Source organism: Microcebus murinus, chromosome 25 (genome assembly GCF_040939455.1).
Source record: "Microcebus murinus isolate Inina chromosome 25, M.murinus_Inina_mat1.0, whole genome shotgun sequence".
In the NCBI taxonomy this organism is placed as follows: Eukaryota; Metazoa; Chordata; class Mammalia; order Primates; family Cheirogaleidae; genus Microcebus; species Microcebus murinus.
Window position 1 is genome coordinate 14,352,003 of NC_134128.1, and position 25,831 is coordinate 14,377,833.

Sequence of the window (25,831 nt, forward strand, 5' to 3'; positions counted from 1 at the left end):
TTTGGAAGCACTGGATTTTGGTGGAAGATATTCAGCGCTCATTAAGCCAGCAGAAACCTACGTAGACTGAATTTAATAGCCAGGAGAACAGAGGTAACTGCTTCTTCATGTACAGAATGCTGGTCTATTAAGAGAGATCAATCAGGAGACAGTGGTGTGAGGCGCCAGCACAGACATTTCCCGCGTGGTTCTGTTGGTGCATCTGAATGCAAAATAGTCCAGGATTTTTTTTTTTTGAAGTGCATTAAAATGAAAAGGATACCAGCAGGGGCTTCAAAAGGATTTTTTTTCCCCCTTCTGTTTTTACTTTTTATTTTTATGCCGGTCTCCGTAGTTTGAAAACCATTTTGAAGTTAATGTTATGAATATTAAGTGGGGAAAGGAATGAAGCCAAGCTGTTACCTTACAATAAAAATCAGTTGCTAACCCTTTCCCACTGCCTGTGTGGAGGGTGTGATAGCTTCAGAATGGCAGTTTGGATCTTGTCAAATGGGCACATGGAGTAATAAGGGTTAAAGCTTGCACAGGTGCAAGGGAGATTGTAACTGGGGTGGGTTTGGGAGGGGATGCTAGTGTCCAGGGCGTAAACTTGGACCTCCTTCAGGAGACCAAAGATGTCCTGTAGCCACTGAGTTAAACTAAACATGCTGATGTTGCCCATAACAACAGTTGCTAGGCGACCTTTTGCCAGGATGTGGAGGGTGGGAATCACAGCAGATCATGGCACTATTTACCATCATGCACCAGCAGTCTTGTTTAGGGTAAAGTCTGACACATGCGTTGAGTGTGCCACATGACAGAAATGGCATCCACACGCTGGGAAAGGGAAGCATTTGGGGGGAAGGTCTGAAAAATCATACACTGTCACGCAGCTGCCTGTGTGATTTCTCACCAAAACTTCCAACAGGGCCTTCCAGTTGCAGGATAGCATCAGATTTACTATGTGACCATCCTGTCTCTTTTCGGGGAGGTCGGAGAGGAAGGGAAGAGAGCGTAGGAAAGAAATAATGAAGATGTCATTGCTACATCAGTATTAGGATTGTGACTCTATCAGCTACCAACATAGGACCGTATACTATCAATATGCAGCCCAAGGGAGCACAAATTCAGAGCATCCTCGAAATCTATGATGAAATAGATGATCTGATTTGCAGTTCACCAAATATCTCCTGGTGTAAAATTCACTTTCTGGGGTCCAAAGGACTCTGCAGCATGACTATTTTTTTTTTTAAGGTGTTATGTAGATTCCCACGAAAAATGTCACCACGATTCTTTAAATAGATTGGCTGAAAGTTATCAGATCCTAAGTGGGTATTTCCAGAAAAAAATCACACCACTCTGAGATGAGCAAATGCTCAGACAGCTTCTTTTTTTTTCTTTTTTCTTCCCATTCTTCATGCCACTTGGCCAATCTGTGCAGCTCAGCAGTTGGGCTGCAGTTGATGTAGTCTGGGTGGTTAGATTTCAGATCAATAGAAACCTGCCTGCCCCACTGGCTTTTGCCAGTTTTAAAGGAACAATTCTCAAGACATGTTGTTTTTGCCAATTAAAAAGGTGTTTTTAATTAGAGCAAATTAAGAAGGTTCATAAATTTATTAAGCCTCGTGCAGTTACACGACCTAAGCGGCATTTTTGTTTCCAAGACTTCGACTCTTAGGTGATCTAGCCGTATCACACAGATGAGAAGAAAAGACGGGCATCTCTAAGACATTTTTCCAGGAATGTGACAGATAATTACAATGACAGCAGCTTTGGGGTAAATGCCATGCCTAACTTCCCGTGTTCTCAATATTAGAACTGTATTTATAAGACACTTTTTATAAGTCATGAGGAAGGAAAAGTGGGAATAAATCAATAATTTTTAAAAAGTACTTCTTGCACCAAAAAAAAAAAAAAAAAAGGGAAGGGGAGGGGAATAGAATAGATATTTAAAAGGTCCTTTGGAGGAATGATGAGGCCAAGTATGGAGTTATTTTCCTAAGGAAGAAATGAAGTTGGTGACAATCCGATGTCTTGGCGGAACATCACACAGTGGTTACGATTCTGGCTCTGGGATCAGGCCTGGACTCATATGTTGTTTCCAGCATTTAGTGCTGAGGCATTGTAGACGAGTTATTTAATCTAAATAAGCCTCCACTTCTCCTATATATTGGGAACATAATGATATCTACCTGGCAGAGTTATTATGTGAACTAGATGGCATGCAGTATATGAGGCACTTAGTCCAGAGCCCTGGCACACTGTAAGGTGGGAACAGTCGTTAGTGAAGTGTAGCTGGTGCCTTGTTGTTACTGTTCCATTGCTGGGGAAAGTTCCTAGGCAGAACTCCAGGAGGGAGCCTGGGTGGCATTTGACCTCAGGGGTGGCACTGACCCTGAAATCGGGACGTTAACACCCTCCGGAGCAACCCCAAGCCGAGCCGGAAGGGGAGTCGGTGGATAAAGGGGTCGGTGTCCCGTCCTTGAGGGGACAGTTTTAAGATATGTTCTACCAGGCTCCTTAGAGGGTCCCAGCGATCCTGGCCCCACCTGCCCATGGCGGTCCTCAGCGCAGTTGCAAACCTTTTTCTTGTTGGGTTTCCTTCCTTCCCCGCCCCACTTTCATGCCCACTCCCTGCTGACCCTTGGGGACTTGCCCCCAGATAAATGGCTCACACCTTGCACTCAGGAGACCCAGACAAAAGACCGTTTTGCAAACCTTCAACAAAGAAGCTCCAAAATCAAGGTGAGGCTTCTATAATCAAGCAGGACAAAGGCCAAAATGTTAGGAAAGTGCCAGTTTCATATTCACAGCTAATCATCTTGCAGATTTTGTAAGGGAGAAAAAAAAGGTATTCCCTGGGGATCCAAAATTCAACAAGGCGAAAGGGAGACCTGCTTTTGCTGTGGGTTGTTGAATGGGTTTGCCTTCCCTGGGGCAAACATGGGTTCCCAGAGACCCACGTGGCCCGGGTCCCTGTGGATTCGCCGTCCCTTGACTGTGGTCCGTCCCAAATGCAGCGGCCACTGCAGCACAGCCCAGAGCCCCTTTCTGCTCCCATAGAGCCAAGGCCCTTTGCGGGATTCACACGGAATTGTAAGGCTGGTTCTTCCCTCTCTTCTGCTCTTGGGAATCCCGCCACAGAGCGCTGTGTGGAAGGGCAGTGAGGGTGCGTGGCTGTTTGGAGAGGGCTGAGCTCCTAGATCCGGCCACGGCTCCTAGGTTCGTTTCTCAGTGGGCTGAGCGTGGGCGAGAACACCCAGGCTGGAGTCCAGTCTCCTCTCCCTGACTGCTGTGTGGACACAGGCAAGTCACCTGTGCTCCAGAAGAGAAGTTATGATGCTGAAGACACAGGTAGACCTCATGGGTTTGTAGGCGCAAAGTAGAGATAAATGTGAAAGGACTCAGAAAACTAAAGGGTACTAAATAAAATTAGTTAATTTCTAGGAGAAAGGAGAAAAAGTGGGAAGAAGAAAGGTAACAAGACTCCTGCCTAGAAAGTTCCATCCCCTCAGCATGCTGCTACCTCTGCCTCACCACTCATGTCCCCTCTGCTGCCAGGTTTGCCTGGATCACTCCGCCCTTCCTTCGAGTCTCAGCTTAGAGGTCACCTCCTCCAGGAAGCCAGCTCTGACCACCCCTCCGCTAAGTCTCTTTGTGCCCTCGTTCCACCCTGACCTTGACCTGTGTCACAGCCCCTCCTCCCACACGGAGCTGTGGTTTGTCTGTGTTCTCTGCAGCACCATGAAGACAATGCCCGCATCACCACAGGGTCTCTCCCAGTACCTGGCCCAGGGCTTAGCACGTAGCGTGTGCCCCAAAATATAACTATCTTTGATAAATGACTAATACATGAATGGCCTGTGTTCTTCAAATCACTCCATAGTTGAGAATTTTGAGGCATAACATACTTGGTCTGAATCATCTTCACCTTACTAGTAATTCAATCCTATAGTAACCAAAATGTCAGGAGGCAACAACCACTGGATACATTAATAATATTTTTCTAGTAGAGGAACTCATCATTTTACATGTGAATATGCATAAAAGTTGCTTCATCCGAGTTCACGGTGAGGACCCAGCCTTCCCTGAAGGGTAGGCAGCTCTGAATATCACAGTCCCGGAGATTTGATCCATAGCGTAAACTCTGCCCATTGAAGACATGTCCACGTACAAAACCAATGCCATCGGTGGCTTTTCATATCAACATGCTATGTAGGAAACTTTAAGAAAGGAAATAAGGTTCCCCTCCATCTAATTTCACCTAGTGGGAGAAGTATTTGTCTCTCTTTAGTGCTGAAGTCACAGGAAGCATTATGACAACGAGTAGATAGAATCTTGGGGAAATGTTGGTGCTTATGTAATGTACATCTTTAAAAAATATCTTACCATTTAAGTGTCAGAAATGATACCGCTCTGTACTTAGCAACTACATCTTTTCATCAATCAATCAATCAATCAATCAACTCATCGCATTTTCCTTAGGGCAAATCATGCTTAGTGAAGTTCCAGTCCAACGGTGGTGACCGCGGTGGCTTCACACACGTGTATGTCTTCCTGGGCTTTGCCATTTGTAGCTCATCTGAGCGGTAATGAGTATGCGAACTACTACTAATAGCTCCGTGACAGCTATTGATCTCTCCTGCCAGATCAAGTGACAGAGAATAAGAAGGGCGTGAGACAAGCCTCTCATGTCAGGTCACGGTGGATGGGTGCTGCTACAGCTTGGGAGGGCTCTGAGCCCTGGAGGTGGCAGAGGCCTGCCAACCACATCTATGTGGTGACGAAGCCTACGGTTGGATGGACCCATCCAGAGCTCCTGAGAGAGGCCCAGGACAGAGAAATGGGATCTGGGCCACAGCAGCACGCCCCTGCCTCTGAGAGCCGCAGGCGGGAGCGTGGCTGGAGAGGGGAGGAGTCTCCGTGAGGCGCTGCAGCGTTCAGCAGTGACCAGGTGCCCCTGATGTGCTCTGTCTGGGACCACGGGGCTCCTCCTCGGTGCAGAAGGGGCCAACTGCAGTGTCTCTCTGGTCTTGGAGAGGGTGGTTGCCAACCTTAAGCCAGACATGGTAGTCGGCGTTGCTACCACGGAGCCTTCTTTGTAGAGTCCCCGCCAGGACCAGCAGGGTTGCTGTTCCCTGGGTCTCACCTGCATCTGCTCCTGGAAAGGGAGGTCTCTGAAGCCTTCCAGAGAACGCTGTGGAGAACCTGCTCCATCTCAGACACACTGGGCCGGGGCCGCCTGCACTGGGAGGAAAGCCAGCCGGAGACTAGCAGAGGTGGCCCATGTTCCAGCAGCAGTGCCAGGCATCCAGTGGCGTGGGCTCCGCAGCCACGTCCTAACTGTGACTCTGGGGACCTCAGCTGTCCCCTCTGCCACCAAGACCCCAGTTCCAGCTCATCCTCTGACCCTCTAGTCCTCTAGTCTCACTCTCAGTTCAGCGAGTCCCTCAAATCCTTCTAACAACACCTCTGTTGCTGGAATCAACCAGAATTGTTCTCTAGGGTGACAACCAAGAGCCCTTCATCCACACCGCTGAGAAATCCAGCCGCATTCTACTGACAGGGGTCGGCCCAGGGAAAGATGTCCCCCTGGAGACCTGCAAACAGGGCTGGGAGTGAGGGCCAGGGTCTACTCTGCCATCGCGGGTGAAGGCAAGTGTGGCAAGGAGAGCGCGGCTTCCTGAACATCCTGGAGGATGTGACAGATAGACTCACAGAGGACAATCGTGGGTGAGGCTGGCTGGAGTCTCTTCTGTTTCACCTTCTCCTGGCCCAGCCAAATTCTTCCTATGGGATTTGGTGAGACGTAGTCTCTCTTTTGGCCTGGGTCAGGGGTGGGGAACTTGGGGCCATCAGGCCACATGTGGCCTTCTAGGTCCTTAAATGCCACCTTATGACCAAATCCAAATTTTACAGAACAAAGACTCTTATTTTTATTAATACATTTTTTAATTATTATTATTAATACATCTTTGCTTGTTGTTTTATTTTAAAAATGAACGTATTTAAAATACCAAAGAATAAAATAAGTCTTAACAAAATAATCTTCCCAGATTGACCGGCACAATTAGAACATTAGGAAGACATAAGGGCTAAATTGGCAGCTGCTACGTTCATGGTTTAGTTCTAACTTCCCCCACCTGACTGGCACTACCCCGCACAGGCTTGTTGTCGAGAGTTTGTGGGGGTCAAGCCTGCCAGTCTGTCATCAGCCTTTGAAAACAATGCACTGTGTATCTGTTTGAGGTGGGAGTTGTGAATAGTTGCACAGCTCGACAGTGTTTCTTAATTCTGTCTGCTTAACCACTTCGGTACGGCACTCCCCGGCTGTGAAACCTTGTCCACAGCCGGCACTCACAGTCCGCACGATAGTCTGTGCTGTGCATTGACGACGAATCCGTTTTGCTCTTGTGTGATGAGGAAAGCTTTAAAGCACTGAAAGCTTATTTTACTTTACAGGCAGCTTTACTTGTCATGTAAATCAGAATAGGTAGCATATACATATATGTTTTCATTATGTTATTTTTAAATGTTCACAATTTTATTTTGATAAACGAAAAATTAGAAAAGTCATATCACAGCTGTCGGCTAAAGTCGATGCTCGGCTGGGCGTGTTCATCTGTGGCTGTCGACTACAGTCGACGCTCGTACTGAAGTGTTTAACAGCCCGTCATGTCAAAGAAGACCAAGAGAACACTGAAGAAAGAAAATAGATTTTTTTCATGAGGACTGGGAATTGCAATATTATCTTGTTTTTGCTAAAGATAATACTATTTGCTTGCTTCATTATACTGCAATATCAACATGAAAGAAATTCAATGCTCATCAGCATTATAACACTCGTAAGAACCACAAATATTTTAAATTAGAGGGAGAGGTGCAAAAGGTTGTATTGCAGAAATTAAAAGACGAAAAGCAAAGACAATTCTTTCAATAATACTTGGAAATAATGCCATTGAAACAACTTATAAAGTAGTTTATACAGTTTGGGGGAAAAGGGAAGCCATTCAGTGACATAGAAATTGTGAAAGAGTGCATTGTCAAAGTTGTAGTATACTTAGACCCTGATAATCTTTCAAAGTACAAACAACTGCCTCTTTCAAGGAGAACCAATAACTGAGCAGCATCATGCATTAGCCTTCAACTTTACAACTTCATGCAATACTTCAAAAGGAAAAAATATATTATTCAGTATATCAATTGATACTACTGACTTGGCACAGGTTTTATGCTTCAATCTGGTCATAACAGAAGGGTTTCTTTGCTATGAAGAGTTACTCACTTTGGGCACTTTTGCAAACAGAAAATGGGAGAATAAATGTCTTCAATAACTTTCAAGATGAATGTCATGAAGTTGGACTGAATTTGGTAAATTTAGTGAGTGTCTGTACAGACGGTGCACCTTCCATGACAGGAAAACAAGAAGGGTTTATTGCACAGATTAAAAAGGTATTAACAGATCAAGATGTTCTCATTTCTTTTCATTGTATCTTACATCAGCAAAATCTCTGTGCTTAAACCTACTATTTCAAGTGACACTTTGGAACAAGTTATGTGTTGTTAACTATATTCTTGCAAATGCAACACGACATCATTTCATAAACATGCTAAAGTTGAATTATGAGGTATTCCAAAGTGCATTGGCTATCACAGGGACAGGTATTAGTCAAAATTTTATCTCAGTGAGAACAGGTAAATTTTATGAAGAACAGAATCAGCAATGTGAATTATTGAAAGAAGATTTCTATAGGGAGGCAGCATTTCTGTGTGATGCCATGTCAAATCAAAATGACTTGAATATTTCTTTGCAAGGTAAAATTAAGTCTGTATAAGATATGTGGCAGAAAATGCAAGCATTTTGAAAAAAGCTCTCTTTTTTCAAAACACTTCTTCAAAAGGAAATTTCGGATGAACACTTTCACCAGTTAGCAAAGGCCATTGATGATCAGAATAGTATATGCAAATCATTTAAAGAATACACAGCTGTTATAGACCTGTTAATTGGAGAATGCAATGAGAGATTCACTGTCTTTGAGGATCATGACATCACACTCAAATTAGCATTGCAGCCTCACCCAGTTGATATCACCAAGGCACCTAAAGAACTGCAGATGGAATTGATTGAGCTCTCAGCAGATGACATTTTAAAGTCATTGTTTGATGCTAAGAAAGATCCAATTTTACTATGGAAAAATGCAGTAGAATACTCACACCTTTGGTAACATCCCTGAAAATTGCTTTCTTGCTTTTCAGCCGCTTACTGCTGCGAATCTGCATTCTCCTACCTAACCCGAATCAAGATGCCCCTAAGGTCACAAATGACTGATACCCGTTTAGAGGATCAACTGAAACTGCAGCCCTTCATGCTGCAACCACGATTTCAAATACTTTGTACCACAAAGCAGACACAACCAAGTTAATAAAAACATTAGTTAACTTTAAAATTAACAAATCATTTTCATTTTTCGAAATTAAGTACATAGTCGTTAGATTTTTATAAAACGATGTACATTTTAATTGGAATTTCTCGAATGCAACCTTATTTGATTACAGCTAAATTAATGTGGCCCTCTAGCATGAAAACGGTTCCCCACCCCTGGCCTGGGTTATTGCATCTTTAAATGTCAAAGGTTGGATTTGCTGCCTGATTCTTGGAAAAACCATGGGTGAATATAATTTGGAATGGGGATTATTATGATCTGGGCTTATTCTATGTAGTACTTAGGAAATCATGGCTGCTCAATCCTGATGATTTCCTTTGCCTAGCCGGCGGCAGTACCAACAAATATTCCCAAGGACAGAAGATACTCTGCTGTACTTTCAGATTCTCTACTCGTTTCTGTAAGTGCTGCGACGGCACGGCTGGCTCAGACCAACCAGAGAGTCGAGGGGAAGCTCGCCTGCTAGACACGTGGCAGTGGCTGATTCTGTAACACACATGGTAACAGGCATAAGGAATGCTCAGTAACAGTGGCCCACTACAGCAACAAATGAACAGGTGCTAATGTTGGTCTGCAAGATTCTAACGTGATACAGTAATCATCGTAAAGGAGAACACTTCCTAGCAATGTAGAGGCGAGTGTATACGGAAGAATGGTGGGGGCAAGGGGTGCTGTCCAAAAGACAGATTAGGTTACCCCCCTTCCCCGCCCTGTTGACACAGCACAGACCCAGAAAATGTGTCGTGCCAGCACAAACGACTACAGGTGGACTAATTCTAGAACTGGGAAAGAACTACCCCTTCCGCCTCTGCATGTATCTACATAGTAGCAAGAAAAAAAAAAAAAAAGAAAGAAAAAAGTAACGAGAGCTACAAAAGTACAGTTGCTAAAGATAAATGCTTGAAAGCCAGAGCTTGGAGCAATTTTAGTGTGATGCTAAAAATTCTCTGTCATCCGTGGCTCCTGCATGAGACATGGAAGAGACTGATCTAACGCAGAGCCACAGGGGCTGTTAGGAGATGTGGGGCGGTGAGGATGTGGCATCTGATTATGAAAGGGGAAGATCTGAATGCCCCGCATAGAGACATCTCCCCAGCTGCTCTTGGCTGAAAGTGTCAGCCATGTTAATAAGGCAGAGTTGGTCTTTAGCATCAAGCACACACTGTAGTTACCATGTTCTGTTTCCAGAACGAGGCCAGCGCTTTGCTAACTCTGGCCCACATTACAAATCCACAGAGCATAGCCACATGAGACGGTCTTTGGCATTAAATGCGCATTTAGAACACTCAATCCCAGCCCTCTGTGGCATTCCAAAATAGAGTCCCAAAGAGCTGGGATTGGGCGTTTCAAGGCACATTGGAGCCACCTTATACCAGGATACTCAGACACAAGTCTGGGCATCCCAGCGTAAATCCGGCTGGTGGCTGCCTATGAGAAACTCTCTTCTGCCTCATTTCTCATCAGTCCCAGCATCCCTGAGACCCACTGGACCAAAGGAAGAGAGAAAGTTGCTGATAAGAACTTTATGAAAGCAGAAACATACAAGAGTTGGTCTCTGATGTTTTGATCAATGTCATGGGCTGCCTCAGAACTTACAGACGTTTCACCAGGGACTGACACAAACCAGTCCAGAGTTGCAGTGGTTGGCTCATCCATTGCTGCATTCCCCCCGCCACTCCTTCCCTGAAGTCCTAGCGAATAGGGAATCAATAGACTAGATGCTGATCTTCAGAGATGCTGTGTCAAGAGTTCAGACAAGAAAGATGCCATTTCATTTATCTGCTCGTCTGCGGCCGAGCGCGGGGAGAGGGCGTGCTCCCTGCTTCGTCTTGGGAGGGAATACATTAGTTTTCTATGCCATCCGCCTGGGATTTCTTTCTTAGTCCTTTATCTTGGCGCAACAGAAAAGAAGAGATATTTAAATTTTCAGCAGCGGCAAAATGTTGCCCATTTAGAATCTTTTCCCTGTGTCATGTTGATTTATTATTGCAGACTCACTTTCAAAAACATGTCTCCAGCCTCTGAAATGCTGAATTAGAGTCTGAAGCGGATTCCGATTCTGACTTCAGCTCTCCAAATTGCAAAAACCAGTCAGCTATGTGGCTGTGCAGACTAATTGCAGCTGCCTCCACTGTGCTGAGCACATCTTTTGTGGATGGGAAAGCAAAGCCAGCCAGTCTTTCTCAGCTTGCCTGTTTTTATTCTTTTCTAGACTGTTCTTACTTGTGAATTTCCAAAGCTCTCACATCTTATACTGACTAGGGCCATAAAAGTGCCCCAGGATTGTTGATTTTTGTATAAAGAGAATTGCATGGAATCAGATGGCTCCGTGGATATGTTTTTGCTCCTCCGTGGCAGAAGATGAACTAGAATGTCAATAGGGGCCATTTAATGACTTCTTGCTCTCTCCCAGGTACCTTCATATTCATTACCTTTAGTTCACAATGATCTTGTAGAGTGGATATTATTCCCATTTTACAGATAAGGAAACTGAGTCTTAGAGGGATTAAAGAAATGCCAGACAGTCATGTCACTACTACTGTGAGTCAGAACTGGGTTGGGATACAGACCTGTCTGATCATAAAGTGTGTGTGTGTGTGTGTGTGTGTGTGTGTGTGTGTGTGTGTTGTACTATATGCTCTCTCTGTACAACTAAAATTACTGTCTGGGTTTAGGAGTGTCAGAGATAGCTGTTGTGAGAAGCAACAAACACTGACACAACAATAACAAAAGACAATAATAATAACCTCATATTGATTGAGCAGCAACCACATCCCAGGACCTTTACCCGCATTATTTTCATAATCCTCCCAATACTTTTGTGATTGAGAGATTATTTTTATTATCCCTATTTTAGCAACAAGGAGGCTGAGCCTAGAATAAGCTAGTGAAATGTGCTCAGGACACACAACTTGTAGTTGGTGGAGTTGATTCTTAGACCCAGGTCTATGGGATCTGGAATCTGAGTTCATAACCATTCCTCGGAGGTGACAACCACTGGCAAAAGCGTCCCTAAATTAGGTGTTTTTGTCCCAGGATGCCTGGGGGAATGAGGATTCCATGTTTCTGACTTAGGGAACGAGCAACTGTAGTGAACCTCTGTACATCGTGAAGAAGGGGGGCATGCCTTCACTTGTGTTTCATTCCGAGAGGGGCACACGGTGCTGCCATTACAAAGAAGGGCCGTGACTACTTACAGGAAGCTCCGAGAGCAGCTGAGGTCTGAAACCTCTCTCACAATTAAATCAGCCTGCCTCTGTAGACAGAGATGGAAAGGAGCAAATTGGATTTTCCACCAATTCTCAAAGGGCATGAACTCAACTTTTATAGTTCATAGGACAATTCAAGTTTTGATGTGGGTAGAATGACCCCATGGAGTGAGGACAGGCTAGCTGGATTGTATCAGCCTTCAGCTTCATTTCAATGCGGTAGCTTTGGGGAGTCAGAATTTTAGTTCTATGTGTTATGTAGAACTTGTTGATGTTAAATGGCTTGGTTTGGAAATAAAAATGTGTGTGTGTGGTGGGGGGGATATATTAGGACAGCCATGTGTCCTAAATAAAAGCATGTTGCATTAAAAAAAAAAAACAAGATATTGAAATTTATTTTGTAAAAGTACCTAAGTTGCTTTGATTACCGTACCTCCACACCTGGCTTTAGTTTTAAAAGTGGGGCTAAAGAAGTGCAGTGTTTTGAATAGCATGAGTTTAAATGATAGTGTAGACATGTGCAACCCATATATCCACCCACGCAACCAACCTGGCTTTAAATACTGTGTTTAAATCCTGTGTCGATGCTTATGTAGCGAGTCTTCAGGTTATTACCTTTATTAGAATCCATTTTTTTGAGTGTGCTTTTAAATTTTGAACTATTTTAGTGAAAAGATGAGAAAGTAATCTTATCCTGGAAATGAATCCAGGCTCTCTCTCCCAGTCCCATCTTTCCAAAGGCCCAATTTTAGCATCATAAAAACATTTCTCCAGTCTTAGTGCAGCTAAGAGGGAAACAAAGGCAAGGAAAATCCACATGAAGGGATCATCCCAGCAGGGCTTGCATTAGACCGTGGGGCGTACTCGAATGCTTCTGTCATGCCATGGTTAAACTGGTATTTTGGGAATACTCAGCACTCAAAACCACACAAGAATGTAACCTTGGGCAATCCCACACAGAGGCTCTAGAAAACGGACCTGTATCCCCTCTCAGCTGTCTGCTTTTGCACAGTGAGGGCTTGGCCATAATTTTTCTTAATATAAGAAATTAATTGGAAATATTTTTCAATTACTAAACAAACAAGCAAATAGAAATCAGTGATTTGTATTAATCCAGAACCTAATCTACTTTAACTCAATTACTCCAGCTACACGAATTCCCCGCTGGGTTGGTTGCAAGTTGAATCAAATTCATTGTTTCATTTTTGCTTTAAGTCCAAAGTCTGAATCTTACAAACCTTAGCTTGTTTCTAAGGCCCCATTTCCTCAAATAAACTTCATTGTGCATTTTGGATAATAGCTCTTTACTTTCTTCTAAGAAAGCAGGCTTAGCAAAGTGGCGTTTTCATCTACAAAATTAAAAATTTGTAAACTGGCTTACGAGGAGGTGACCATGTAATTAATCATCCAGAGCAGAACACTTGTGAGAATCAACAGGAACATTATTAATAATTGTGCTCAGGCAATAGGCAATGTTGTTTTAGAACATTGGCATGCAAGGAAGGAGTATATAGCAAAACGGGGATACCAATAGAATGAGAGACCCATCACCCTGCCAGAGGCCAGCCCTGGCTTCCCTTTGGGTTAACAAATTGCCTCTTTGAGATGGTCTTAGAACACACTCCGAGATTCCAGTGCACACAAAATTTATGAGAGACAATAGCTAGAACCCAAACACCAAATTATTAATTTCTAATGGGAAGTAGAACTGGTGGGTGGAACAGATACACATGTCTAACTAGCTTCTTCTATCACATAACAGAATAGCTACAGAGGGAAACGAATGATCAGAAGGTTGTTTGGTGCACATGGAATGAGAACAAGGAAGCTGGGTTAATGATGTGAATTTGTAATGAGATCAGCCTCCAGTAAGCCTGATCCAGGGGCGACTGCCCCCACCGGCTATCCGCTGGCTGCCCTCTGCCCCGGCCCGGGTTCGGAGGCCCTGCCAACTTTTATCTCTGCAACTTTCCTATTATTGTGTCTCCATGGATGCTCTACCCCATGGCAACAAAGGCACAGTTTGCCTTTGGAATATTAATATCTTCGATCAGATTAAAGACTCCTCTGGCTACCGTAGAACCCATTCATCTTCTGTGAAATAATTCTGTCTCTCTCTGCTTTAATCCATTATGTGTTGGTTTTAAAGTTTCTTTTTCCTTATTTCCACATTCCTGCCCTTGGGGGTGGAGATGAGGATTGGGGATAAGGCCTCACTGTATTTCTCTTTCAAATGTCTTGAAGAGATATAAATTTCATATTTCAAAGGTACCATTTTGGTCACGATTATTTTAGCTTACACATTTTTTGGTGCTTTTTCTTTTAAGATGTTGATTTGTAAAATATGACTAACCTACTACCATTGGGTTTATACCTACCCTCTCTCTCTTTCCTACTAATTCTAACAAGAATGCCAAGTTTCTTTGTAGTCAGGTGACACTCCCACTTTTAGGACGTTTTAGAATTCAGGTGATAATAGTATTGTGATGGGAGAGACAGTGCCCGTTTATTTAAGGTTTGCCATTGCATTTCTTTGAGACCTCTTGAATTTTTTCCTTCACCTTATTAAACAGATGAATAATTATTTCCCCTGGGGTTGATTTTCACTAGTTGGGAGTTGAACTTACAAGTTGAGAAAACTTGAGGGCTTTGTCCTCATAGCTCCAGGCCAGTGAAATTAAATCAGCCAAGTCTCTCAACACAGTCTGTCACCTAAATTCACGTGCCCCAAGGAGACAAATGGGTGGCTTTTAAGCTTCCTCTCTTATCTTTTGTTGCTTCCAGATTACATACAATCTGTGCGGGGCCCCAAATGATTGAAATTTACAGTTGAAATTTTATCCACATAGGCTGATTTGCAAGATGTGCTGATACTTTAAAACTCTTCCCAGGAGAAATATTTCAAAACTTAATCAAGGCACAAACCAATTTCAACAAAACTTCCCTGGTAGTGTTATTAACTAGTCTTTTAAGTGACTCGAACCAAAAAGTCTTTCTTCCTGGTCTGAGCAGGGGTGAAGGTGTGGGAAGAAAGACCAAGTGAAATAAACACAGCCATGCTCTGAAAGGGCCCCCACCTGGCGGGGAGGTGGCTGCATCACTGTGGCACGTGCTCTAGGGGGCTAGGAAGGACATGCTACAGCAGAATGGGACGGGTGGGGAGATCTGCTTGGAGGATGGCGGCAAATCTGCAGGTGTCTGCAACACTTTTAGAAACAAGAACCTTGATTCCTAAGACGTTTCTCAGAAACTAGGTTATTTTTGTGGATTTGGCTTTCTGCAGTCTTTTGTTTTCTTTTTTGGCAGAGAAGGGACGTGGATTTGAAAGAGGAGCTAGTTCTTTCCATCAGATGGGGCCCAGCAGCCCTGTCCTATGTGTGAGAAGAACAGGGCTTCTCCCCTGAGCAGAACCATGCACGAGGACAGGCCCCAGGCACAAAGGCAGCTTTTCAAAGGGAGAGATTGGAAGGAACACAGGGCAGAGCTCCCGACTGCTGCAGATTATCCATTTTAGAAAGGGGTCCCCTAAAATCTTTTCAGCTAGCCCCATGGCAGAGATGAAGCCATGGGGTGGGTGGTGCAGAGTCCATGCCACAGCTGAGTTGCAGGGGAGAATCCAACCACAGGGAGAGTTGCCGGGATGTCTCTTGCCAGTCACGATCAATCGCCTCTGCCCATATATCGCATTTGGCTCTTTTTGAGCCAAGAGCCCCAAAGAAAATGCAGGGGAGCCCATGGTAGTGCAGTCTGTCGCCTTCCAGAGAGCAGCTCTTCCCAGACAAAAGTCTTTCCTTAATCCTCTTGCTCCTTCCTACAGTCAGTACGATAAGGTTGCTGCTCCTCACTCCAGTCAATACGGTAAGATGACTGCATTTGGCCTGCAGACTGGGTGTGGGGAAAGAGAGGAGGAAGTTTCTCCTTGCTCACACGGTAAGGCGGGGCAGGTGTTCCTGGTCCCGATGCAGAAAAGGTGGTGCCAGGCAGAGGGCATCAGCTGAGCTCCCCGAGAAGTTGCACCTGCTTCATCCAGAGGTGTGGACCCCGGAAGTCTTCATTTCAGGGGAAGCGAGAATCATTACAGCAGTGGCAGTCACTGATTTATTCATTTCAGAGCCCATTGCAGTCACCAAGAGCCAAAAGTGCTGCTCAAAATCAATAAGGAAGCAATACAAAAATGTTTATCTTTTCAGGGTGATTTCATTCCAGTTATCTCCTACTCAGTGCCACAGTCTAATTCTGCAGTGGGAAGGAGAGAGAGGGGGAGAGACCCCAGTGGAATGGGAAGTGGTCATATGCAATGAGAATCACACTTCGAATGTCATTATAAGAAGTTGCTTCTGATTTCTAAGTATTTGTTCCTGTTCTCAATTTAGAATATCTGCTGTTACAGATGGCTTAGTCTCTCTCTCTCTCTCTCTCTCTCTCTCTCTCTCTCTCTCTCTCTCTCTCTCTCTCTCTCTCTCTCTCTCTCTCTCTCTCTCTCTCTCTCTTTCTGTCTCTCTCTTTCTCTCTAATCAAATCAGGCCTTCAGATCTTCTCTCCAAAGATGATTCTGATTACTCGACCACTGGATAGCTGCCACTTACCTTTTCTAGGTATGCTCAGCCATGGACACCCGCTTAGCTATGCATTTTCACATGCCCAGAACACCTCCACTTCCCAGTTCAAAGCTGTGTTCTCATTGAACAAGGAGACCTTTTGCTAAGCGAGGCTTACTGAGGTTTGTTGATAATTATTCCGCACTGCCGACAAAGAGCCCAAACACACAGGAGTTTCAAATGATTTCACAGCTGATTTATATGCACAAAGAATAATTAGCATCGTGTAGTTTGCCTTGCCAGATTGAGTCTCATTTGAATATCGAAAGATATGTCATTTAAAAATAATTTCATACTTGGCTGATGAACTAAAATTGAGACGTCGGACACATATGGCATGTGTGTGCCAGTGGGCAAGCTTGCTGCCATTTCCCCTCCCAGGAAGGCAGGGACAGCGTCACCCACAAGCAGTCATTACCTGCCTTCCAGGGAAGCAACCTCCCATCATCGTGAAGCTGTCCCTCACTACTCAGTACCCAGCTGTGGCCCCTCCGGTAACACAGATGACTTCAGAAGCAAAATCGTTGACATAAAAACTCCACAGATTGGCCAGGCGTGGTGGCTCACGCCTGCAATCCTAGCACTCTGAGAGGCCGAGGCAGGCGGATCGCTCAAGGTCAGGAGTTCGAAACCGGCCTGAGCAAGAGTGAGACCCTGTCTCTACTATAAATAGAAAGAAATTAATTGGCCAACTAAAAATATATATAGAAAAAATTAGCCGGGCATGGTGGCACATGCCTGTAGTCCCAGCTACTCGGGAGGCTGAGACATGAGGATCGCTTGAGCCCAGGAATTTGAGGTTGCTGTGAGCTAGGCTGACGCCACGGCACTCACTTTAGCCTGGGCAACAGAATGAGAGACTGTCTCAAAAAATAAAAAATAAAAAAAGCTCCACAAATTAAGAAATATAGATATAGTAGAGTTTTCCCTAATCTGGAAAGTAATGGTGCTAGGGCTGTAGCAAACACATTTAGTTTTGAAGAAAGCCAAGTGCTGCCCTTCCCTTCTCCAGTTCACACCCCCCAAGGCCAGCCCTAACACATCGGGGTGACAGAGCCTGTCTTTGGTGTCTGCCCCGTCCCACTCCCTCCCAGGCTCCCTTCTCCACGCTTCTCCAGACTGTGCAAGTAGGCCTCCATCTGCACCAAGGCTCCCCGAGTGGCTCCCTTCCCCCAGACCTCTCTGCCCCCATAGATGGAGGGAGGCCTCTTCCTGGCCCACAGCAGCAGGTGCTGAGCCAGCCTCCTACAACCGTGCTGACCTAGGCCAGAGGAGTTAAGGCGCCTCTGGTCACTAGGGCAGCACCCACAGCCCCAGATCCGCTGGCTTCTGCTCTGCTCCGCCTAGGAGGAGCCTGAGTTTGCACCTCACCTCGCTTCCCTGAGCCCAAGCCTTGCCACCATGGGCTGTATGATCTCCACAGTTATTCAGGAAGTTTTCCCTTAATCCCCTTGCTCCTCCCTCCAGTTAATACGGTAAGATTATTGCTCCTCTTTTCAGTCAATACGGTAAGGTTCCAGCTCCCTGACTTCACCATGTACACAGGGCCCCAGCCCTTGCCATCTGTCTCTGAGCCCCGGGAGCCCCCAGACAGCTCAGCCAGTTCCTCTGGCTGCCTCTTGTGGGCCAGGGGCTGCTAAGCCTCCCCCAGGCCCCATCCCTGGGGTGATGGTCCTGTAGGGCAGCAATCCCCAACCTTTTTGGCACTTGAGACCAGTTTTTATAGAAGACAGTCTTCCACAGATGGGGGGCAGGGATGGTTTTGGGGTGATTCAAGTACATTATATTTATTGTGCAGACAAACCTCTCTGCTAATGATAATCTGTATTTTCAGCCACTCCCCAGCGCTAGCCTCACCGCCTCAGCTCCACTTCTGATCATCAGGCATTGGATTCTCACAAGGACACACTACCTAGATCCTGCGCATATGCACAGTTTACAGTGGGGTCCGGCTCCTGTGAGATTCTAACGCCATGCTCCTGTCACATGACAGGGGGTGGAGCTCAGGCGGTGAGGCCAGCTATGGGGAGCGGCTGTAAATACAGAGGAAGCTTCCCTGGCTCACCCGCCGCTCACCTCCCACTGTGCCGCCCAGTTCCTAACAGGCCACGGACCAGTACTTGGCTTTGGGGACCGCAGCCTTATGGGGTGACTCTGGTCTGACGTTGCCACTCCTCACTTGAGGTCAGAGAGTTTAAAAGTCACTTCCTGCAGAATCAGAATGCTTTCGAGATAACTGGACTTCTTCTAATTGGTGGGATTTCAGAGAGTATGGCAATGTGAAAAAATTTAGGAGTTCAAACGCACACAAATTCCATTCAGTTATTGGCATTGATGGTGGGGGTGGAGATGGGGCCACCCTGGCACCCCCTTGGCAGCATGGAGGGAGGTGACTAATGGGGCCCTTCGCTTCCCTAGAAGTCAAACTCGCCCTGCCCTGCCCACAGGGGGCTTACAAGCGTTCATGTCTCAAAGACATTCACAGAGGCAACTGAGTTTATTTTTGGTTGGACTTGACAAATCAGTAATATTAGCAATGTGCCTAGCTAACTTTGCTTCCTGGGCTGGGGCAGTAGAAACAGGGCACTTTGAGGCTGGACTTGGCGGAGGTGACTCACACTGACATGGTGTTTGTGGGCCCCTTTGGAATGAGGATGATGAACTGCAGTTAGTCACTGCTGGGCAGCTTTGTCACTTAGAAGGACAAGAGTGAACTGACGTGAATCTCTAGAACAGAAGTGCTGGGATGACAGCAGAGGAAAACCAAGACCCAGGATTGTCAGGGCCACATGGTCACATAGGCAGTAGACAGCCGGGCTTGAAAACTGCTCTTTAGCTTTTACATAGTCTCTGGGGTGCAATTCATTCATTCTAGGAATCTCCACATCTCCTCTCTCTACTTGAAATCAGGGTAAAAATACTTTTATCACTCTCGATAACAGAAACCTCAGGGTTTCAGGCAGACTAATCACTATAGCTCGTGATGAAGCATCTCAAAAAATCAGGCCTCCACCAAAAACATCCTTTCTCCTCCCTGTCACCTGCCTGTGTCCCCTAAATGAGTCTGGACCGACGGTGCCCACAGGTGCCCTCCACTTTCCCTGGACATTTCTGAAGTTCTCTAGCCCCTCTCTGAAGGTATTGCACTGGGCTCAGCTGTCTCTGTGTCCTCTCATGTCTTGAAAACCAAAGCCTATTCCTTGGGGACAGTCAGGATCCGCCTTGGTGGGGAGAGCAAAGGTTTGCAGCTCTAGACCTGATGGACTCCGAGGTCAGCCTCACCTGGGACTGTGACCTCACATTGCTGCCTCGCCAGCTCCGAGCACCGTTTCCTCCTTTGTGAATTAGGAGGAGGAGTATTCACTTTGCAAATCTGTGGGAGCATCAGAATGTGCTGTCGCATAAGTAGTAGGTGCTCAGTGACTGTTTGTGGAAGGTTGTGGATTAGCTAGTTTCACGTGTCAGTCCTTGTCAAAGGCATCAGGGAGAGAGGACAGAAGGGATGTCCTCAGAGAAGAATGGCTGCTTCTAAGGCAGGCACCAGGGACTCAAGGTGCCAAGGGTCACAAAGAGAACTCACCCTAGTGCTCAGACAATGCAAAATAAAATGGAAACACTAGCTTATTGTGTTTGTTTCCCTTGCTCACACAGACTGAGCAACATATGCCTGGCTGTCTCGAGATCATCTCTCTCCCCTGCTTTCTTTTCACTTCCTACCTTCCAGGTCTCTTTTCCTATCCTCTTCTTTCTCTCATTAGCAACTCCATAGCCAAGATGCATCTTAATCCAGCCCTGTGGCCTCCTGCCGTTTAGGGGAATCACCTGAGATGACACGAGATTCTATGAACAAAAGAACTCTGTGAACTAAAATATTATACAAAGGTAAGGGATTATGAAGATTCTTCTGAATGCAAGCCCATGGGCTCATCCCGTGGATGATCACTCAGCAGTTTTGAGTCCCAATCTGGGGCAGATAATGAGCATTTAAACAACTACGCCTACTGGGTGAAAGAAGAAATTAGTCCAACTACACGATTAAATTCTCTGCTGGTGTGAATGGGCAGATGGATAAAAAGGAGATGAGTGTGTATAATCTTTAGGAAAATCTTCAACTGCATTTCACACCCATTTAAACAAAGTGAATCATCATGGAATTGGGAAGTGTTTGGATGTAGAACGCAAAAGAAAAGGAGACAGTGGAAATAAGTGATTGCTATCTTCCTAGTCTACACGGCGCCCTTACAAGAATGTTCAAAATGGTGGTCCTTCCTTCGGGTAGAAAGATCCCTGTCCCAGGAGAAGGGGGCCCAGGTGGCAGAGAGCCAGCCCCATGCCTGGCTCCCTCGTGTGGGTCACCACCTCTCTACCCTGCTGGGTGGTCCAGAGTGGAAAGTGACCTCCAAGGATCCATATTTGGGACTATTTCATTTGACATCTTTTAAAATTGTTTACAGGAGAGTGTGCATATTCATTTGGAAACTTATTCTGTGGAGTAAAAATGTTTCAACCAAAAAAGATGACTGAATCAGGTACAATGACAGAGGAGTGAGGAAGTGAAGATGACACTTGAGTGAGTCACGTGGGGTCGATGCCCATCCGTCTGCCAGCTGTCAGGAGGACATCCCAGCATGTCCCTGTGTCCTTGGCAGCCACATTTTAGGGACAAGGTAGACACTTAGGAAACATATGTGAGAAAACTAAAGGAAGCATGGAAAATCAGAAAAAGGAGAAAATTAAAGAAAGAGGTTCTGGAGAAAAAGAGTTTAAGGATTTGGTCCCTGTCTTGGAAATATTAAAATCTCACCAAGGAGAAGGACTTTCTGGATGATAGGTGGTTGGTACAAGACTGAAAATTTGTATTCTTGTTTGAAGACCTTTTCCAGGGCCCAGAGATGTTTTAGACAAAACCAACAGTCCCTTCTGCTTTTGAGCAAACCCAGCTCCTATACTACTTGGAAATGCAAGTGTGATTCCTGTTACTATATCTCAAGAAGATAAATCAAGAGGGAGCCCTAAAATACTGGGGTGCTTAGGAAGAGAGGAGAGACATTGGAATTGAGTTCGAGAAGGTTTAGAGTCAGTACAAACAGGAATGGTAAGGACGGGGTGAATGAGGCTGACTTAGCAAATCTCAAGACTGCTGGAGCGAATTTTGGAATAATCATGGTTTATGCAAAGCTTGTGGGATTTCAGACACTCAAACATAGAGTGCCTGTCCCAAAGCAGCAGAACATGGCCTTAGGTGCCACCCACAGAAAGCATCGTTGAACTTCTTTTCCCAGTGGAGACTGCAGTCACAGCCCACAGGATTTTAAAGAGGGAAGCAAATCAAAGTGGTTTCATTTTCCTTTCAAGAAGAAAATGGAACGACTTGTTTAGGACAGTAAATTCCCCACCCCCACCCCTACCCCACCTTTGGGATACAAGGCAGCTGTGAAGCAAGGACAGTAGCCACTGAGACTCCCATGACAAAGTCCTTTAGAAGTGTGAAATGGTTAATTTCACGGTAGGCTTTCCTTGTTCTTGGGTTAAACTTGGTGAATTTACTGGCTGATTAGTTAATATAGACCATCCCTCATATGTGTGTACTATTCTTTTTAGGTTTCCCTGAGCTCCTCAAATAGAACCTCTAAGAAAAGCTTTCAGAATGAGTGGGAGAAATAGCTGAACACCTTGCCATCGTATTCTGTAGGGAATCGTGTCATTACACGCAATTTTATTCAATTTGCTTTTCCCCCACTTACTTAATGTTCTTTTTCTCTAAAAGAGGGAAAGCCTGAACAGTATAAAATCACTTTTGTTACTTTTAGTTTATGAAGTTAAAAAAATGACATAAAGAAAAGAAAGCTGTTCTTTCATGCCTTGGCAAAGATTAAGCCTTCCATGGTCCTGATAATTATATTTGGGTGTTAAATTAATTTTTTAACCATACCTTGCAATTCAAGTAGCAGAAGGCAAAGAAACCAAATTGCACATGTTATTTCATTTTTTTTATGAGTAAGAAATATTGGGTCCTTTCGATCCCTGAGTAGTGCATATTGATGGCTTTAATTATTTTAGGACCTGGCTTGTTTTTTGCTTAAGTATACACGTGGAATTTAAAATAACTTTTGAACCCCTGGAATGTATTTATTTTCCATGTCTTTTCTGTTAAAGTCAAGACAATGGCTTCTAGAGTTGATGGCATCTACCTATTTTTCCTACTTAACTGGCTGCCATTTCAATAGTCCAACTGTAGTTGTTTTAAAATTTTGTATGTCTTATCTTAAATCTAATCTGACTAAATGACCCAGTTCATCATGCTTGCTCTAATTCAGTCTCAATACTAAGTTGCAAAATAATTGGGATAATGTGCTTTCTTGCCCATGCCTGTTAGCTTTATTGGTGCAATTCATTCTTATAGATTATGATGTTAAAGTGTAAATTAGCAAGGAGGCTATTACTTAGATAGTTCTTCGTTTACATGTAGGTGCAACACAAAGCAGATTTTTAAAAATCACAGTAGGCCAGGCGCGGTGGCTCACGCCTGTAATCCTAGCACTCTGGGAGGCCGAGGCGGGCGGATTGCTCAAGGTCAGGAGTTCAAAACCAGCCTGAGCGAGACCCCGTCTCTACCATAAAAATAGAAAGAAACTAATTGGCCAACTAATATATATAATATAAAAAATCAGCCGGGCATGGTGGCTCGTGCCTGTAGTCCCAGCTACTCGGGAGGCTGAGGCAGGAGGATTGCTTGAGCCCAGGAGTTTGAGGTTGCTGTGAGCTAGGCTGACGCCATGGCACTCACTCTAGCCTAGGCAAGAAAGCGAGACTCTGTCTCAAAAAATAAATAAATAAATAAATAAAAATCACAGTAGGTTTCCTTCCTTTCTATTTTTCTCAGAATGCTACAATTTTTGTTCTAACTATGTGGCAACATGATGGTAGATTTCTAGGCACATGGAAAATATGTCAATTACAAGCTTATCTGTGCATGGTGGGACTCTAACCACCCCCAAATCAATAAGTTATTTATTGAGAATCTAGAGTTCTTGCGTGAAAGAAACTCACCATTTATAGAAAAATATGATAGAAATGGAGATACATGGAAATAATAATGTTGTGCAAGGTAATATATAAATACTAAGTATAAATATTTTGAGTTAAAATGAGGCTGGTTATAGGATTTTAGAGTTTACCAGAACTTTAGACTCACTTAGTTCTATTTCCTTATTTCCCAGGGAGAAAACTGAGGTTCAGAAAGATAAAGTAACTTGTCTAGATCATTCAGCTTGTATGGGGCAGAGTCAAAGCTAATGTCTACTAACTCTCCTACTGTGACTTCTTGAACCACGACTGCCCAGACATGGGACTTGGGTTTGGCTCTGAAGACCACATTTAGGATCTCCAAGTAGAGTTGTGTAGGTTGGGCGCTGCATGACAACTCCAGTAGGTGCCATTCCCATGGACTCCCATGACCACCATCTGACATGCCAAATGAGAGTGGCATTTAAACAAACAGAGAACAAGCTGGTGCATTGGGATGCTCTGGCTCTCCTGTTTCCTGGGGTGCTTTTGTTTGTGTAGACCACCTTGACCTGGGGCTATCCCGCGGGGCAACTGGTCATATCAGGATGGGTCACTTCGAGAATCATAGGTGTTGGTGAAAGCTTGACCAGAGCTTGAATACAGCTCCAGTGCCTCCTGTTTGTGTGACTTGGCGCAAGCTACTTACCCTCTCTGAGTGCTAGGATAATCATAGCACCTACTTCACAGGGGTGTTGCAGAAATTGAGATTGGACTCAAAGCAATTACCAGAGCACCATGTGTTCTCTAGAACACATGAAATAAATGTTCACAATTTCAACGACAAGGACTCTGCTCCACTATAGATTTCTGTAAACAGCCCCTGGTTTGCCCTGAACATCTCCTCTGAGTACTTCGTGGCCTTGGGGAACATCTACTCCACTTTCTTCTTCATGGCAGCGAAGTTAAAGGCAGAAAACAAAACACAGTAAATCTGTACCAAGGTGAAGAATGGATTCCTGAGCAAAGCCCTTCTAGCATCTCCCCATCAGCTACCATAAAGCACTTAAATAATTCGTTCTGATGGCACTAAAGCAGTTACAGTTATCAAATTTTACAATACCTTCTTTAAAAACAGCTCATTTGTTAGCCGGGCATGGAGGCACACACCTGTAGTCCCAGCTACTCGGGAGGCTGAGGCAGGAGGATCACTTGAGCCCAGGAGTCTGAGGTTGCTGTGAGCTAGGCTGATGCCACTGCACTCACTCTAGCCTGGGCAACAGAGCAAGACTCTGTCTCAAAAAAAATAAATAGACAGCTCATTTATTGCCCACAACAAGTACTGGTCACAAAAATTACCAAGAGTCATCCTCCTGGTCTCCTACTCTGGCTTGAAGGCATCTTCATGTACTTTAAGATAAACTGTATCTGTATCATTCCCCTCCACCCCCACTCCCCGCCGCCATGTATCCGGTTTCTAGAGCAGGAGAGCTGGGCTCCTGGCTGGCATCACAGAGACTAAGGACCGTCAGTGTCGGGAGGGAAGATGGGTTTTTCCATTATTGGGGGGAAACCGGATCACTGGATGCAGGGAGCTCCGAGCAAACATCTGATTCCGCCCCTCTCTCCTGCGACAAGCCTGAGGCGGAGGGGAGGCGGTGGGGAGGTCATTCAGATGAGGCTGAAGGGACAAAGGGAGCTGTCCTACTGCTCCCTGGAAACAAAAGGTCTACAGAGGCCAGGGATGATGATGCGCCATCTCTCGTCAGGGATGTTCTCCCGTGGCTTTCTTCCTGTGCTGCTAATGCAAAGGCCCCGCTGCCTCCGGACTGTGGTGTAGACGCCGCTGCGCAGCCCCTTGTTAGCGGGACCCCATGGGGAGTGAGAGGGGTGGGTGCCTCTGAGAAGCACCTTGCTCCCTCTCTCCCCCCGGGAGAGGACGTCCAATTTGGAGCACTGCTTCCTCGGCCCCAGCAGAGACGTATTGTCTGGAAGCATCAAAGGGGATGTCTGTTCATACCCCAGGCGTCATCTGGGAGCTCGGTGTGACTTCATTATGCAGCACAGGTTTCCAGTAAAGAGAGGATGAGAAAACCCGTTTCCCCGAGCTAAGGCATCATCGAGAGGTGGCCGGGCTTTTAAGCCCTTCCAACTTAAATCTCTGTCATGCAGCCCCTTCTGCAACTGCCATTAGGAAATGAGTTTATAATGTGCTATAATGGGTGACAGTTTTTCACACTCATTTGAATCGTTCTTGTGATTCTTACTTAACTGTTAGATCCCAGGCCCAAACCCATCAAGGGCTTTGGAACTTCGAAATACATTACTACCCAGCCTGGCACGCAAAAGACACTCCATTGTCATTTGCTCTGTCGGAAATAATGGGTTAAGCTGCAGGGGACCTGGGACAAGTGGAGCACAATCTTTGGCCCCTAAAGATCTTATCCCAGCAGGGGAGAGGAGGGGGGATTTAAAAGAGATAGTAACTGGCTCTTTACAAACAGTATGCACAATTTGGCTGCTAGCATAGCTCTGAGAAGTAGCTGAACCTCTGTGTTCTTGCAGGTGCAATAGGCATTGATCCCTTAAGAGGCTG

At 45.2% G+C, this 25,831-nt stretch overlaps 1 protein-coding gene across 2 annotated transcripts in view; it reads left to right on the top strand.

The window, feature by feature from the left end:
• FRMD4A (FERM domain containing 4A) overlaps nucleotides 1-25,831 on the top strand; it is a 551,472-nt gene that overhangs the window by 81,799 nt on the left and 443,842 nt on the right. The window lies entirely within an intron of this gene.